The sequence below is a fragment of the Panthera uncia genome, chromosome B4 (genome assembly GCF_023721935.1).
Source record: "Panthera uncia isolate 11264 chromosome B4, Puncia_PCG_1.0, whole genome shotgun sequence".
NCBI lineage: Eukaryota > Metazoa > Chordata > Mammalia > Carnivora > Felidae > Panthera > Panthera uncia.
The window spans coordinates 60,052,837-60,070,647 of NC_064809.1; the positions used below are offsets into that span (position 1 = coordinate 60,052,837).

General features: G+C 36.4%; 1 protein-coding gene and 1 long non-coding RNA gene across 8 annotated transcripts in view; one reads left to right on the plus strand and one right to left on the minus strand.

The window, feature by feature from the left end:
* LOC125918915 (uncharacterized) overlaps positions 1-16,738 on the minus strand; it is a 25,993-nt gene extending 9,255 nt beyond the window's left edge. Inside the window, exon 1 of the long non-coding RNA XR_007456615.1 lies at positions 16,377-16,738. This is a non-coding gene — a long non-coding RNA (uncharacterized LOC125918915). The remainder of the gene's footprint in view (positions 1-16,376) is intronic.
* The window catches only part of CCDC91 (coiled-coil domain containing 91), a 357,464-nt gene that overhangs the window by 331,091 nt on the left and 8,562 nt on the right, over positions 1-17,811 (plus strand). The window lies entirely within an intron of this gene.

The following is a 17,811-nucleotide window of genomic DNA, read 5'->3' on the forward strand; positions in this document are numbered from 1 at the left end:
ACCAATTTGCATTCCCACCAACAGTGGGAATGCAAATTGGTGCAGCCGCTCTGGAAAGCAGTGTGGAGGTTCCTCAGAAAATTAAAAATAGACCTACCCTATGACCCAGCAATAGCACTGCTAGGAATTTATCCAAGGGATACAGGAGTACTGATGCATAGGGGCACTTGTACCCCAATGTTTATAGCAGCACTCTCAACAATAGCCAAATTATGGAAAGAGCCTAAATGTCCATCAACTGATGAATGGATAAAGAAATTGTGGTTTATATACACAATGGAATACTACGTGGCAATGAGAAAAAATGAAATATGGCCTTTTGTAGCAACGTGGATGGAACTGGAGAGTGTGATGCTAAGTGAAATAAGCCATACAGAGAAAGACAGATACCATATGGTTTCACTCTTATGTGGATCCTGAGAAACATAACAGAAACCCATGGGGGAGGGGAAGGAAAAAAAAAAAAAAGAGGTTAGAGTGGGAGAGAGCCAAAGCATAAGAGACTGTTAAAAACTGAGAACAAACTGAGGGTTGATGGGGGGTGGGAGGGAGGGGAGTTTGGGTGATGGGTATTGAGGAGGGCACCTTTTGGGATGAGCACTGGGTGTTGTATGGAAACCAATTTGACAGTAAATTTCATATATTAAAAAATAAATAAAAAAAAAAAAGAATGGCATGTTTTAAAAGAAAAAAAAAAAAGTCGTATGTTCCAATGCAGACACCAGTGCCTGATATTTTATAGTCATTCAGTAAATATCTGCTGAATAAATGAGAGTGGAGGTCATGGCAAGTACTGAGCCTGGGGTGATTCCCTCTTACTGAAAAGGAGTCTGAGGACAAGCTGTACTTATTTTGTTTCTTTGTTTTATGAAGGACCCCCTGCACTGTGTCTGCATCTCATATGTCAATTTTATGTTGGAAAAAAATGTGTTGGTGTGGTCCCTTGCTGTCATGTTGCTGTCAGGCTTCTGTCTCCACCATAACCAATGAATGTTATTTGTCACTGGCAGATGAACATGATTTTCAGCCATGAGAAAATAATAAAAGGTTCTTAGTTCTAGGGTACTCTAGGATTTTTTATGATGTTTTCAATAAAATGAGTTAACCTCTGTTCTTTCATTTTACAGAATGGCTCTGAATGTCATTAAAAACACACGTGTTTGTGACTTGATGGATTTCAGTACTTAACATCTTGTGTTAATCTTATTTTTCAAATCCCACTGCCAACCACTTCAGCCTGGCCAGACCACCCGTATGGGTTTCTGTGATGCACTCTATTATGAATAGGTTCTTTTTACCAGTGGATTTTTCCTACCTTATCTACAAATGTCAGTTTTCTGCTCTCAAGGGAAAAGATACCACAATGAGTACCAAGTCTATGCTCCCTATCAACTTGAATTTTTTGTCAAATTTATTTTCCTTTTTCTAACATAGGAAAACTCCTTACATCAGTAGAAAGTCTATTCTCTCTAGTTCTAGAGTCTAATTTAAGAATGGAAGAGGTGCATTCCAGGTTAGAAGTAGAGGGAATGTGGATATGTGCTCTTAGAGAACTCAGAATTAATGCCATTTCTCTCCCATTTCCTGCATTTCCTTTTTTAACATCATTGACTATGTCAAGCATGATGTATTTACTGAGGCCACCTGTCTGTGTAGCACTATAAAAGGTATTGTGGGATAAAGCAGGCATTGGCCAAACATGACTAATGGGCCTAATCCAACTTGCTGCCTGTTTTTCTTTTTAAATAAAGTTTTATTGGAACACAGCTACATTCATTTGTTTACATGTTATCTATGGCTGCTTGCATGCTACAAGAGCGGAGTTGAGTAATTGTGACAGAGACCATATGGCCTGAAAAGCCTTCGTTATTTATTATCTGACTCTCTACATAAAAGTTTGCCAACCCCGGGTATATAAATCATGTCCCCCATTCTTATAGTTTCTGAATTAATTGGGTCTGTTGTGAAAACATGGAGTAACTGGTAAATCAATACCAAATTGTATGATCCTGAAGAGAACAGATACCACAGAATACTTCTTGGTTGGAAAATAAATCTCATTTACAAAGGAACTGATGGTTTTAAAATGATGAAATGCAGAGAGATTTATTGTACTGCCTTTACTTGATAATCCTGTGCTTTTCTTTGTCAAGTCTTAGATATGCTATGAAAATTAAAAACAAATTTAAAACTTTATTAGCAAACTTTTTCCTCCATGCTATATGTCCTCCATAACTCCCCCAAGTAGAAATAGCACAGGATTCTTAAGATCACAACATAACATGCCTGGCGCATCATAGATCCTCAGCTATGTTTATATAAATGAAAGAACACGCAAACTATAAAGGAAGAGAAATTCTGTGCAAATAATAGCTAACAGTATTGAGTATTCATTGTGTGCCATCTTGGAATGGGGTTTTTCGGCAGGAGAGAGACTGACTCTTATAAAGTTAAATGGTAGTTGGAATGTTAATTACTTCACTTAGTGTCTGATGCATGGCACATTATAAGCGCTTGATAAGTTTTTGCTGTTATTATTTAGTACATATTTTCTTTCAGACATAGTACTAATTATGCTGAGGTGCATGAAAGTAAGCAAAGCATACAAATTAACCCTTGATTGCATCACTCTCCATCATTAAGAACACATTGTATTTGGGAAATACATAACAGAGTGATTCACATTAATGTAAAACTAGCTGATTCATCAGTGTAGAAAACATCTTTTTTTTTTAATTAAAGAAACATTTTTTGTTATGCTGATTATTAATAGCTTACTAATATCTTTTACATATCAAGAGAAAGTAGCTATTGTATATGAGGTTGTAAGTACTCACCCACTTCCTTTTCTAAAAACCTCTTATTATAGTCTAACATAAACTCTAAGAATAGCGCTCAGTGAATTTTCACAAAGGAGGCACACCTGTGTAACCAGCACTGTGGTCAAGCAGAATATTACCAACATGCCGGACTACCTCCTTCCAGGGCTCCTTTTCAATCACCACTACTCTCCCAAGGGGAACCACTCTCCTGTCAAAGGAACAAGCATTATAAAGACTAATCGAGGAGATGCTAGCATGTTCTTTTAATAAGTCCACAGATTCTGTTAGGCCTTTGAGAACAATCTGTCATTTTAAGTAGAGAATAGTCTTCTGACACTAAAATATTTTATGCTAAATATGTCAAAGTTCTTTCTACATCATCTGTAATGTGCTTTGACATGTTTAATATGAAAGCCTTCAGGGGCAGACAATTATTTTCCTCTTCTTAAAACAGAGAGTGAGGCAGGGTTGAACTACATGAAAAGTTCATGATTGGCAACAACAGCAGCAACAGTCTGGAGTTTTCACTAGAATGTCCATTAGTCAATCATGCAAATTTAGCTAGGCCTGGCAATGTGGAAAGTGAATTTAAATAGATCTCTGTTCTGCCATTACCCCATGCATTCAGGGGGTCTTAGTTTTTGTATTTTCCACTAATGTCTGTGAAGGAATTCATATCTCCCCTTCCTTCTGTTCTCGAAAGGCCATGCTGATCTACCTTGGCAATTAATTCTATACTCTGAATAACATGAATGAATATCCAAGAAAATGCTTTGAAAGCTATCAAGTTTTCTATTTCTTAGAGTTATTCCCTCATCCTAAATTTTCTTTGTTTTACTTTATGCTATATGTTTTTAAATTACTTCAAACAAACAAACAAAAAAAAGGGGGTTATTATAAATCTTGTTCCCAAATGTTTAGTTTGGCATCTGATGCAAGGCCCCAATTGCAGGCTTATGTGCCAGAAGCTCAAGCTGAAAACCAGAATGTAGTGGGCCGGCTTGAGATTTGAACTTGGGAGGAGTGTTTATATTTTCCCAAGGGCCTCATTAACAAGAACCCAAGCCCTCGATGTTACTACCAACACATTTTAGCTCTGTTTTGTGAAGTAGAGTGTCATCTTATGTATACACATCTTTATCTTCTCTTCCCCCTCAATTGCCTTGTAAGCACCTCAAAAAAGTCTAACAATAAATCCTCATCAAATTTGAAGTTGTGTTTTTGCTCATAGCCCATGGCAAATATTCACACAATAGAATTTTATTCTTGGATATTTTCAAAATGAGAAACAACTGAATTGTCCATCAGTAGAGGGCTGGTTAAATAAATTATGTTACAGTGGAATGCTGTACATCCATTAAAAAGAATATTACCTGCATTTGTTGATATGGCTCCAAAATCTCCTGAATTATCTATCTCTCTGTATATGCTATATTAGAAAATATATTTAGGGGCGCCTGGGTGGCTCAGTCGGTTGAGCATCTGACTTTGGCCTAGGTCATGATCTCGTTGTTCCTGAGGTCGAGACCTGCGTCAGGCTCTGTGCTGACAGCTCAGAGCCTAGAGCCTGTTTCGGATTCTATGTCTCCCTCTCTCTCTCTCTGTCTCTCCCCCACTCACATTCTGTCTCTCTCTCTCAAAACTAAACAAACATTAAAAAACAAAACAAAACAAACAACAACATATATATGTATATATATATGTGTATATATATATACATATATATACATATATATATATACATATATATATGTATATATATGTATATATATATTTAAACAAGTAAAAGACAATGGTGATTGTCTTCTCTGGGAGGTAGAATGGGAAAGATTATGCCTCCTGCTTTATACTTCATTGTTTCAACATATAATATATTGATTATGTCGTAGCTTTAAAAAGAGAAAACCAACTTAAATACATTGTTGTGTTGTTTTGTGTCTGTTTTTTATATGTCCGGTATTTCAACCCTTTTTATTTTATTTTTTTAAGTCTATTCAGAATCCTCTCCAGAGCTTTGGCTGGAGGGGTATATAGGTTGGACTTGAGTGTTCTAGACAGGAGTAAGCTAAAGTTTTGCTTTCCCATTTGAGCCATGCCATACTTAGAAGGAAATGCTGACCAATGAAGTCAATGCCAAGACTGACAGTGGTATCGAGGTCAGAGAGAGTTCTTTAGCTCAGTTTCCTACTCATTCATCTGGGTCTGTTTTGTGGCTTTAATAGGATTAGAGAAACATTTACATTGAGACTTTAGGAGAATTTTCACACTGCTCAGCTTACAGAACAATATAAACCCACAGGATTAGGGATGGGGTTTATATAAAGTCAGTAGGGTAAGATGAGTGCATACACCTGGTTATCTCCTGGTTTTCTACTTGCTGAGGAAGGCACTCTGAGACAATGGGAACAACGATGTAAGTGTAGGCAAGGGCATGTATTTCAGGAAGACACGATGTGATATATTTTAAGGAAGTTCTACCTTTTTAAAAAGAAAGGAAAATCCATTTGCAAGTGATTTGTTGAAAACAAGACTGACATGGAAAATAATTTGCCTCTCAAATATATCGTTAGCATTTGCTTAATCTGCCATATATTCTTCACTCTTCAACCTTGCTTTTTCCTGCCTTTTGAGTCCCATAAAGATTGAAGTTATTCTTTCTGACTCTGATTCAGAGACCCATATTGCCTCTTGTAATTTAGGTGAATTGCTTACTGCAACACTAGAGATAAGATTAACACCCTCAGGAAACTGAGAATGCTAAGAAATAGTATCCAATTAGGACCTGTGGCAGGTTGTATTTTTCAAAAATGATCATAGCGGTGTTCCCAATCCACATTCTCCCTGTCAGTTGCTACTCCCTGTCAGTAAGCATAGTCTATATCCCCTCCTCTTGAACCTGGGACTGAACTTTGGGCCTGCCTGAACAAATCTGATAAATAGGACACTGAGTGATTTTGAGGCTAAATCAAACAAGGCAATAAGGGCTCCACTCTTTTTGTGTCTTGTAATAATCACTTGTGAATATAGCCATCATGCTGTGACAAAATTCAAACTGGCCTATTTGGGGCGACAACATGGAAGCCCCACATGGAAAGGAACTGAGGCCTCCAACCTCCAGCCAGCATCAGCCACCAGATGGGAGAGTGAGTAAGCCTTCGGCTGAATGTAGCTTCTAGTCTTCACGTCTTCCAGCCGAGATCCCAAATATCACGGAGCAGAGGCAAGCTGCTACAGCTGCACTATGTTCAAATTCCTGACCCACAGAGTTCATGAGCATAATAAATGGTTGTTTTACACCACTGAGTTGTAGGGTGATTTGTTTTGCAGCCATAGTAACTGGTACGGGGCCACTTCTCCACTCAGAGATGGATAAGGAAGTATCTGTAGACAGGAGCAAAATTCTTTTTGAGAGATAATTTTATATCTTCATGGTGTGGCCTGGATTCAAAGAGTAATTTTTAAGAGGCATATGTAACTAATATTGAGATGCACAGAGAAGAGGGGGCAGAGAACTGGTTATTAAAAACTGTCCGAGCAAACAGAGCTCATGCATTCAGAAACCACCGGAAAAAGTCTCTGTTAGGTCCAGTTAAGCACTCTGTGTGATTCCATGCTGTTTCAAGACTTGGAATATTATCTAGACTGTTGGAGCCATCCAGAAAACTGTCTTTCAGAGAGATTTCAACATGTCATTAACTAATTCTTCCAGCTTCAGAAGCACAAAATGAACAGTGCCAGAAAGCAACATGGCTGGAGCTTTCACTGCATTAAATAGATCTGACAAAGTTTAGAAAATGAATGATTCTCAACAACAACAATTTTCAGTGATAGAAATTAAGAAACTTGACATTTTTTTCATTTTATTGTTAAAAATTCCAAAATGTGTATAATTTTCAAATAATTTTATAAGTTATTGTTACTAATTCTTTTACTCCTCCATTTATTTTTATTCTATCTATGTACCATGAAAACAAAGCATCTACGTACTGATGCAAACCTCTATTTCATGTATTTTATTAATAGATGATGTACATTTAAAGAATACCATCACTAGTGTGCTAAGTGCTTTGTAAAATAACTTGCAGTTTCTTTTAATCATTTTAAATCCCTTATACATATTACTTTTTGTGAAGGCAAAAGTACCATTTGTTGAAATTCTTGAAAATATATTACAGTATTTTTTTCTAGTATACAGTTGCTAAAATAAATTTAGTAATTATCTCTTCTCATTTTGTTCTTTATTTAGTAAATTCAGCAAACATTTAGTCAGCCCTCATTACATGCCAGGTACTGTTCTAGACTTCGGAGAGGCAGAAGTAAATGCATCAGAATCTATGTCTGGTTTCCTAGGATTTTCTTAGGGAGCCTACATTTTAATGAGGTATGAGGCTGACATTAAACAAATGTGTGATATTTGTGGATGTTACATGCCTTCGGGATCAGGGTGATGAGTTAGTGATGCGGCTGAAGAGCAGGTGTGCTGTTTAGAAGTGTGTGAAAGCAGGCCTCAACCATGAATTGAGGTTGGCGTGTAGAGAGTGATGAAGTCATGCAGTTATCTAGAAAGATATTCCAGATGGAGGGAACACCAAGTGCAAAGGGCTGATACAGAAAGGAACTTGGTTATATTTGAGAAAGGGCAAGGAAGACAGGGTGGCTGCAACCAAGTGAGCAAAGGGAGACCAAGTCAGAAAGATGTCCCAGAAGGAAAGTGAAAAAAAGTGATTCATTGGAGTTGTAGCTCTATCAAATGCTGCCGATATGTCCAGTAAATGTTGACTTAAACTTGAGTAGCCCTTAACTAATGTAATCTGATGAGCCCACATTGAAGGGACTTCAAAATTATAATTTAATCTCTAGAAGGTATCCGATTTGGGATTATTTCATTTTTTTAACTTTAAATATATATATTTCAGAGAAGTAAAATAGAGTGATCATTACAAGTTGTAAGCATAAGATGTATGCCTAGGATAAAAATGGGGGACCGGTGGTTGAATACAGAAGTTTAAGAAAAGAGAAGGAATAGTGTAAAAGTTTCAGATGTTTGTATTTTGTTTAAATAAGTTATGTGGGGTATAAATAGGATATATCTAAAAAAGTAAGTAATTGTTCTATTTATAGATGTCAGCAAGTATAATATAATATGCCGAAAATTCCATCCTTTGTAAAACTGTATAACTTACAATAAATAAAAGGTTAGATAGCAACTTAAAAATGTGTAAGGGGATACAAAACCAAAATATTTAGAGACCACTGAATTAAACCAATTTGAAAACAGTGTCATACATTTGTAAGGTACTAATGTCTAGTTAGTTTACTCTATTCCATGTGACACAGTGTGTCTGTAACCTTTATCAGCCATTTAGAAAATGGTTATCATTGGCCATACGTGTGTCCAGGAAAGTAATATTGGGATGGGACAGTGTAAGTTCTGTTCAAAGAACTCAAAGCACACGGGTCAGTAGCACTCATTCTCTCAGCAAACTATTAAATATTGGCCAAGAAGAAGATATTACTGTCATTATTTCCTTGCAATATGTGATATTTGGACACTATTCATTAGTGAATTGGGGCTAATGATAGCCCCAGTGCCATATTTGATCTGGGAAATTATATCAGTGTATTTCTTTAATGTTCATTATGCTTGATCTATAAGCAAAATGCAGGTATACATGAAGTTTTAATCAAGCTACCTGATTTTAATAATGGCATAATTCTACTTCAGAATATTTTCATTAAGTCTGTTCCTTTTCTTTGATTTAGAGAATTGTAACTGGCTTACCCATATTCAAATCAGGCACCTGTAATCTCTTTAATTAGGAGCAAATTTCCAAAACAGTCTTTATTTTTACATTAAATTTGTAATGTACAAATTTACACTTCACAGTAATGTACACTTCATTTTCTATTAATAGTTTGCTTGCCTGTGAAATATATAGCCTTTGAATATTTTCTTCTAGAGTAAGAAATTACAAATTACATTTGTCAAGTAAGTTATGATTAATTTTTCAGTAACTCACATTTCAAGTGTTTGTTATTGGTAACTATAGTTATGATATTTTGATTAACTGATAAATATATTTCCCAATTCTACTTTTCCCTTTTTTGCATTACCAAAGACTATTGAGACGTATATAGTTAAAAATTATGTGGTTCCCTTTATAAGAACTCTAGAATACTAAAAACATAACCACTCATAGGATCCTTAATATTTATTGTGTTCCCCCTCCCACCTACTTGTTTTGGATAAAATAGCAGGGTAATGAAAAATGATTTTGAAATGTTGCTTTGCTGTGTTTCTTTTTCAAACTTTATTTGAATAGATAAAGATGTGGCGTATAGGGGTGCCTGGGTGGCTCAGTCAGTTAAGCGTCCAAATCTTGATTTCAACTCAGGTCATGAACTCATGGTTCATGAGTTCAAGCCCCACCTGTGCTGGAAGCTTCAGGCCTGCTTGGGATTCTCTCTCCCTCTCTCTCTGCCCCTTCCCCCCTCGCACACTCACTTTCTCTCTAAAAATAAATAAATAAGCATTTTTTAAAAAAAGAATGTGTGTATGACACACATACACAATGGAATATTACTTAGCCATCAAAGAATGAAATCTTGCCGTGTCTTATAATTAAGGTAAATAAGTCGGAGAATATACTATGTGATTTTACTCGTGTGGAATTTAAGAAACAAAGCAGATGAACATAGGGCAAGAGAAAAAAAAGAGAGGGAGAAGGAAGCAAACCATAAGAGACTCTTAACTACAAAGAACAAACAGGGAGGGAGGAGGATGGGGGAATCGGCTAGATGGGTAATGGGTATTACGGAAGGCACTGGTGATGAGCACTAGGTGTCATATGTAAGTGATGGATCACTAAATTCTACACCTGAAACCAATTTTACCATGTAAGTTAACTAGAATTTAAATAAAAACTTAAAGTGCGTTTCAATAAAATACTTTATTAAATTTTTAAATAAAAAAAAGAAAGTTGTTTCCTTAGCCTCTCCATCTGCTTTACTGTTTGATTTGAACAACAGGAGTATTTTGTGGTCTTTATTACACACAGGTATTTTGTAACAATTTTCTTATCAAACGCTTTTGTCATGTTCCCTGTATTTTTAAATATTTTAGGATAGGAATAGTCTTTTGCAGTATTATTCATTCTTCCAACACAACTTACTAGAGTTCATTTTAAAAGATATTCTCCCCACAAATATTATTTTCATTAAATCTTAACTTTCTTCCATAATGTATTATACGTTAATTCATTGTGACAGTATGAGTTCATACTCTGGAGCCAGGAACTTACATGTTCTGTAAGTATGGTTTTACTACCAATTCTCAAATATAGAACTTTTTAATGTTTTAATTTCCTTGTTTGTAAAATAGAAGTGATAATCATAATTTAGTCAGTTCTTACTTCCCATTCTACCTTTGTTTTTAATTTCTTTTTAATGTTTATTTTTGAGAGAGACCGTGAGCAGTAGAGAGTCAGAGAGAGAGGGAGACAGAATACAAAGCAGGCTCCAGGCTCTGAGCTGTTGGCAACAGAGCCTGATGCAGGACTTGAACCCATGAACCATGAGATCATGACCTGGGCTGAAGTCAAATGCTTAACCAACTGAGCCACCCAGGCGCCACCCCCCCACCATTCTACTTTTGATACTTCTTCTGAAAATACAGCTGACCCTTGAAGAATGCAGAAGTTAGAGGTGCTGACATCCCACAGTTGAAAATCCACGTGTACCTTTTGACTCTCCAAAAACTTAACTACTGATACCTTACTGTTGACCAGAAGTCTTATCGATAACATAAAAGTTGATTCACACGTATTTTGTATGTTATGTGTATTATATACTACATTCTTATAATAGGGAAAGCTGGAGAAAATAAAATGTTATTAAGAAAATCATAAGGGGGTGCTTGGCTGGCTCAGCTGGAAAAACATTCAATTCATGATCTCAAGGTCGTGAGTTTGAGCCCCATGTTGGGTGGCGAGATTACTTTAAATAGGGGCGACTGGGTGGCTCAGTCGGTTAAACGTCCAACTTTTGACTTTGGCTCAGGTCATGATCTCACAGTTTTGTGAGTTCTAGCCCCATGTCAGGCTCTGCACTAACCCTGCAGAGCCTCTTGGTATTCATTCTCTCTCTCTCTCTCTCTCTCTTTCTCACCCTCTCTTTATCCCTCCCCTGCTCATGTTCTGTCTCTCTCAAAATAAACTTTTAAAAAATGATTTAAAAAATAAAAGTAAAGAAATAAACTTTAAAAAATAGAAAATCATGAGGAGAAAACACATTTGCAGTACTGTACTATAAAAAATCCACATATAAGTGGACCTACATAAATCAAACCTATGTTGTTCAAGAGTCAACTGTATTAAACTAACCTGATGAAATTAAGGAAGGAATGTTGAGTCCTAATATCAATAGTTTGCACCACTTTTTGTGAACAGTTTTATACCAGTGACTGCCCATTGTGGGTCATTAGCTTTTTCAGTACAAGGAAGCTGTGTGGAATGATCATCAAATAATGAGATGAAGTCCCCCAAGAGAAGGAAAAACTCCAGTCAGCTTTCTTTGCTTTCTGGAACTTTATCTCACTTTTTGATGATTGTTCCACATTGTGCCTCAAATAGAGCAGTTGTGATTTTGTTTCCTGTCTACAGGATACATGTAGATCGGTATCCACTACACTCCCAAAGGTCTCAGTCCTTCTGCTGTCCTTCACTCAAATATGTCTTTTCTTAACTATGGTTCAAGTATCCTTTAAAAATTATTACTAGATTGATAATTTTTACAGTAATCCACGAACTAATGGAATTTGGCAATCCCATGTTTAAGTTTACAAGAGGAAGACTACTTCTGCAGAGATATCTAAGATCTTTGTTGGTGTGGTGGTCTTTCTCTCTAAATATCATCCCTAACTTTTCCCAGTTTCTCAGCCAACGATTCAGGCAAGGCTAGACACTTCCTTTATTTTTATGTAAAGCTCTCCCATCATTAAAAGACTACTTCTTTTAAAAAATGAAGTTTGTATTTCTGCATATACTCACCATAAATTTAAGAAATGTACTTCAGTGTTTTCTTTGAAGACATGCTATAAAATGAGACCACCATATAACTTTCTTAAAAACACTTAACTTTTTAGAGTATTTTTAAGTTTACAAAAAAATTGAGAGGAAGATACAAAGGTTTCCCATATACCCTCTCATCCTACACGTGCATAATCTCCCCCATTATCAACATTCCCCCACCAGAACAGTGCATTTGTTAACACTCAATGAACCTATATTGACCCGTCATAATCGCCAAAATGCATACTTTACACTAAGGTTCACTCTTTGTGTTGTATATTCTGTGGGTTTGGACAAATGAATAATGTATCTATCATTATACAGAATATTTCCATTGCTCTAAAAAACCTCTGTGCTTTGCTTATTCATCACCTCCTACCCCACCCCTGGCAACCACTTAAGTTTTTGCTGTCTCCACAGTTTTGCCTTTTCCAGAAGTTTTGCCTTTTCCATTATACAGTATGCAGCCTCTTTAGTTTGACTTCTTTCACTTACCAATATGCACTTAAGTTCCCTGCAAGTCTTGTCATGGTTTGATAACCGATTTATTGTTTGTGCTGAATAATATGTCATCATTTGGATGTGCTACAGCTTATTTATCCATTTACCTACTGAAGAACATCTAGTTTGCTTCCAAGTTTGGGCAGTTATGAATAAAACTGCTACAAACATCCATGTGCAATTTTTTGTGTGGACATAAGTTTTCAGCTCCTTCCAACTCCTTGGTATATGGGTAAATGCCAAGGAATGAGATTGCTGGAACATATGGTAAGAGTATATTTAATTTTGTAAGAAACCACCAAATTGTCTTCCAAAGTGGCTGTACCATTTTGCATTCTCACCAGCAGTGAATGAGAGTTCTTGTTGCTCCACATTTTCATCAGCGTTTGGTGATGTCATTGTTCTAGATTTTGGCCATTCTAATAAATGTTTAGTGGTATCTCATGTTAATATACATTTCTCTGACGTAGATCTTTTCATAACTTATTTCCCATCTGCATATCTTCTCTGGAGAGGTGTCAAGTTCTTTGGTCCATTTTTAAATTAGGTTTCTTATTGTTGAATTTTAATAATTCTTTGTATATTTTGGATTACAGACTTTAACAGATGTGTCTTTTCAAATATTTTCTCCTCCTCTGTGTCTTGTCGTCTTACCATCTTGATACTGGCTTTTACAGGGCAGAAATTTTTAATGAATCTGAGCTTATCAATTATTTCTTTCATGGATTGTGCCTTTTATATTGTATCTAAAAAGACATCACCGTACCCAAGGTTATCTAGGTTTTCTCTTCTGTTGTCTTTCAGGGATTTTATAGTTTTGCACTGTACCTTCAGGTCTACAATTAATTTTGAGTTCATTTTTGTGAAAGGCTAAGGTGTATATCTAGATTCATTTTTTTGTCCTGTGGCTATCTAGGTGTTTTAGTACCATTTGTTGAAAAGACTGTTTTTCCTCAATTGTACTGTCTTTGCTCCTTTGTCAAATATCAGTCCAGCTATATTTATGGGGGTCTATTTCTAGACTCTCTTCTGTTCAACTGATCTTTCTTCAATCTGTTCTTTCACCAGTACTGTGCTACCTTGATTACTGTCACTTTATAATAAGTCTTGAAGTCTGGTAGTATTGGTCCCCCAACTCTTTTCTTTCTCTTCAATATTGAGTTGGCTATTCTGAGTCTTTTATTTCACCATATAAATTGTACAATCAGTTTATTGATACCCATAAAATAACTTGCTGGAATTTTTATTGCATTATTTTTATTTTTTACCATTTTTATTTTTATTTTCTACCATTCACATACTCTTAAGCTATTACAGGAGATTATATTCCATTGGTTGTTTTTCAGTCCCCAAATTAAAAATGGCTAAATTGCTGGAAATTTTCATCTCATTCACTTAACATTTTGAGCTTATGCTCGAATTCTTGAGCTTATACTCTAAAAAGTAAATTTTTGTTTCTGATGTGATGGTAGACATGCACAGTGTAAAGTTGATACCTTTGTCACTGGGATCTATATCTGTCTCCTAACAAAAGAAACTAGAAATAACAGCATCGGTAAGTCCAGAGGTAAGCAGTTTAAAGCTGGTACAGAGCCTTAAAAAAAGTCATAAATGATTCAGGATCCTTCTGTCTTTGTACTTTTTCTATCTTTAGCACTGGCTTACATTGTTAAGGCTACAGAATAATAGCTGGAGCTCCAGTAAACACGTTTGTGATGGAGGAGAAAGGAAAAATGAAAACATTAAAGGAAAAAGAATTTGGGATAGGAGTCTGTCCCATTTTTAAGGAAATCCCCTGGAGGTCCTACCCAGTAACTTACACTCCCATTTCTTGAGCTACCCCTGGCTGGGAGGGAGTCTTGGGAGTGGTGGCTTAAGGATATTCCTATTGGTCCTAGAACTAAACTAAAATTTTATTGGTAAGAAAAAGGAAAATGGAATCTTGGAGAGAGAACTCACACACTGTGCCATATTTCCTGACTTCTGATACCTTCTGTTTGGTGGGTGTTTAGCGTTAATTATTTTTCAGCATCTTCTATTTGAGCAGGTGCTATTGCCATTTTTAGGCAGCAATATCCAAGTTTAGCTTCCTTAATTGAAAGCAAACTTCCTTTACTTGTTTACAAGAAGGAGGAAGGTTAGGGTTTTCTTACATTCCTTGTTCCAGCTGGGAGGCAGCAAGGGATTTTAAAAGGACTGACTGGGTGTTTGCCCACTTGGTTTCCTCAGTAGGATAAATCTGTTTTAAAATGTGCCAGACAGATGGTATTTTTTCCTTAAGGCTTCACTGATCAAGTGCACACCATAAAATCCTGAATGAAGAGGAGGAGCGGTACTCTATATTTTAAATGAGAGAAAAAAGTCTATTCACACTAACTTCCATTTGGTTAAACGATGCTTTGTTCCATTGGTTCAGTTTTGAATGCTGAGGAGTTCCTAATGGGAATCAGATGTGCATGACAGCTGTGGAGCATCTCACACTGTATACTTAGCCAGTTATATCAGTAGTAATGGAAATATGAAGGTAAGCAAGTGAAGACTGTTTAAGTCTCAAAAGTACCACAAGGGTGAGATCCATACCATACATTGCTTTTACAAATGTTTGCCTTTTCTTTTGTTATGGACCTAGCAGGAAGTAAGTAGTCTGTTGTTTTTATATACAGCCGCTGAGGTTTATAAGTTCTTTAAGGCAGTGATTTCTTTTTTTTTTTTTTTTAATTTTTTTTAACATTTACTCATCTTTGAAAGAGAGAGACAGGGCGTGAGTAGGGGAGGGGCAGAGAGAGAGGGAGACACAGAATCTGAAGCAGGCTCCAGGCTCTGAGCTGTCAGCACAGAGCCCAACGCAGGGCTCGCACGACTGAGCCCCCCAGGCGCCCAGGCAGTGATTTCTTATATGAAATATTTAATATGCCAGTTTTTCTTTAAATACTGCTGTTGCATTTTCAGGGAACTATTTGTGTATTGATATAACAGAAACCTTCCTGAACTTATTTAGGAAGAGAAGATGATCACATGTTTTAATGATTCTCTGTAGGGCTTTTGGCATCTTGACAGGTTTTTGCACAAGTGTATGCAGTGCAAGAAACTCCTACATATTTCTAGCAAAACAGGTATTATGGCAAGGACCCCAATCATAACTGCAGTTCTTATCTGAGCAGGCAGTGTAGTATTGCGGTTTAGACAATAGGTTTCGTGTCATGCTCCCCTGGATTTGAGTCTTGGCCCTGCCACTTGGCCAATTTATCAGTCTCTAAGCCTCAGCAGCCTCATTCATAGAGTTTCAAAAGAATAAAAATGAGAAAATACATAGTTTACGTTTCCCAATGGTGCCCTGCACTTAATGCAATCTCCCTGCCCTGAGCCTGGGCTAGACTGAATGAAATTGGGTTATGAAAAGATTGTGGCTTTTGTCTTGGGTGCTCTCTCACTCTCTTGGTGTGCTTTTGATCCCTCTCATTTTCTCTTGGATTGCTTGCTTTAGGAAGTCAGCTGCCCATATTATTACGCAGCCTTGTGGAGGGCTCACATGAGCTCTGTTAGAAATGGATATTTTGAGGCCTGCCAACAGCCACGAGAGACCTTGGAAGCAGATTCTTGCCCAGATGAACTTTGAATTGACTATAGCCAAGCTGAGAACTTACTTGATGGCACCCCCTCAGTAGAGACCAGGAGCGAGAGGCATTCAGTTAAGCGGCACCCAGTTCCCTTACCTACAAACTGTGAGATGATAAATATTTTCTGTTTTAAACCACTAGGTTTAGGGTGATTTGTTACACAATGACAGGCAACTAATACAACACATAAAGATGTTCATCTCTGCCTGGCAGGTAGCAAGCACTACCAATCAAGAATTAATAACACTATTCTCAAAACAAGACGAGACTTATTTCAACATTGTGGGATTATTGATCATGCACTGTAAATCATTTTCAGTATATGTGTGCACAGAGCTCATGAACAAGCCTTGTGGACAGCCACTTACCTGTTTTTGTAGATAAAACATATAAGACAAAATTTATCAGTCATCTGAGATTATAAGATAGCATGGGAAGACAGGACCCAGGAGGTCATGTAATTCTTTCTTCTACTTCAAAATAAGATGAAATTTGAGTTGCTGAAGGTCAAAACAAAAGAGGAGATAGATAGTAATTGGCAGATGTTCCTTAGATTGACACAAAATAATGCTAAAATCTTTTAAAGATGAATTGACAAAAATGCAAGAGTTTGTGTTTGTTACTTGAACATTTTGTTACATAACAGTATCTATTTAGATCTTTGTGTTTATTTAATTTACAAAAGGCCATCCTACAGATTGCAGTATTTGCAGTAACCAAGACCTTGAAAAAATAATGTGGGAAAAGGTTGTTTCATCGTTTGGGAGCATGTAACAAATTACATTAAAAACTGTATGTGGAATGTCATATTAAAATCAGTCTTCTGCCTTGCCAGAATCAATCCATCTTATATTTGAGATAAACTCATAGCTTGCCATTGAACTCTAAAAAGTAGGATATGGAACTTATTAATGGGTAAATATAACCTTATGGCTTAGAGCCCTAAGATAGAATTTCTGTATACTACTTCTACAATTTTGTTTACCTTTCCTTTTGTTTTTCTAAAATTTCCCTAAATCTATGGCTTTCTTTTTTTAAGTTGTTTTGGAAATTTTTATATTTTCTTTGGAAATTGTCAGAATTGGGACTAAAGCAGTTGTTACCAGAACCTCCCCCCACCAACCCTGCGCTTTTTTTCAAATTCATTCAACTTCGCATGGGGAAGCTCATATCATAAAGTCTAGTGGCTACTATCAGGCAAGTAAGAGTAAAATCTTTACTCACTACTACAGTACATCCTTTTCTGGCCAGCTGTTTGTTTCAGATTGAATAAGGTTGTATTCCAAGGTGGTGTGCCTGCACGTCAGAATCTGGAATGCATATTGACTTATTCTGTCCAGATGATTTTGCAAGGAGCAAAAATGAATATTCCCATAGCCCAGTGGATTCTATGGTAGTTTGAGATGAAAAGACAGGACTGCCCAAATATGTAGAACTTAACTTTAGATGATTCAAAAACAGAGAATTTACTTGCCCTAAGACATCTTAAAACAAAACAAAAGAAAGCAAAAAAACAGTTCTTCAGTTGTGGCCAATAAGGTTTAAGACTCTTTATACCCGTTTTTCATTTACTCTAAAAGAGCATCTGTAATTCATCTTGTGCATGGTAGAAAGTTACACAATTTCTTTATATGTTGACATTTTTTAACTGTATAAATAGTCAGACTTGAAATATACTTTAAAGTTGAAAAGTATCCTCAAAGGGAAAAGGAGATGAGAACTCTGGATTGAAAGTCTTCCTGGGACATGAATGATGACCTGTAAATGTTCTGGTAAAGAGATTAGGCCTCCATTTTCTGAAGT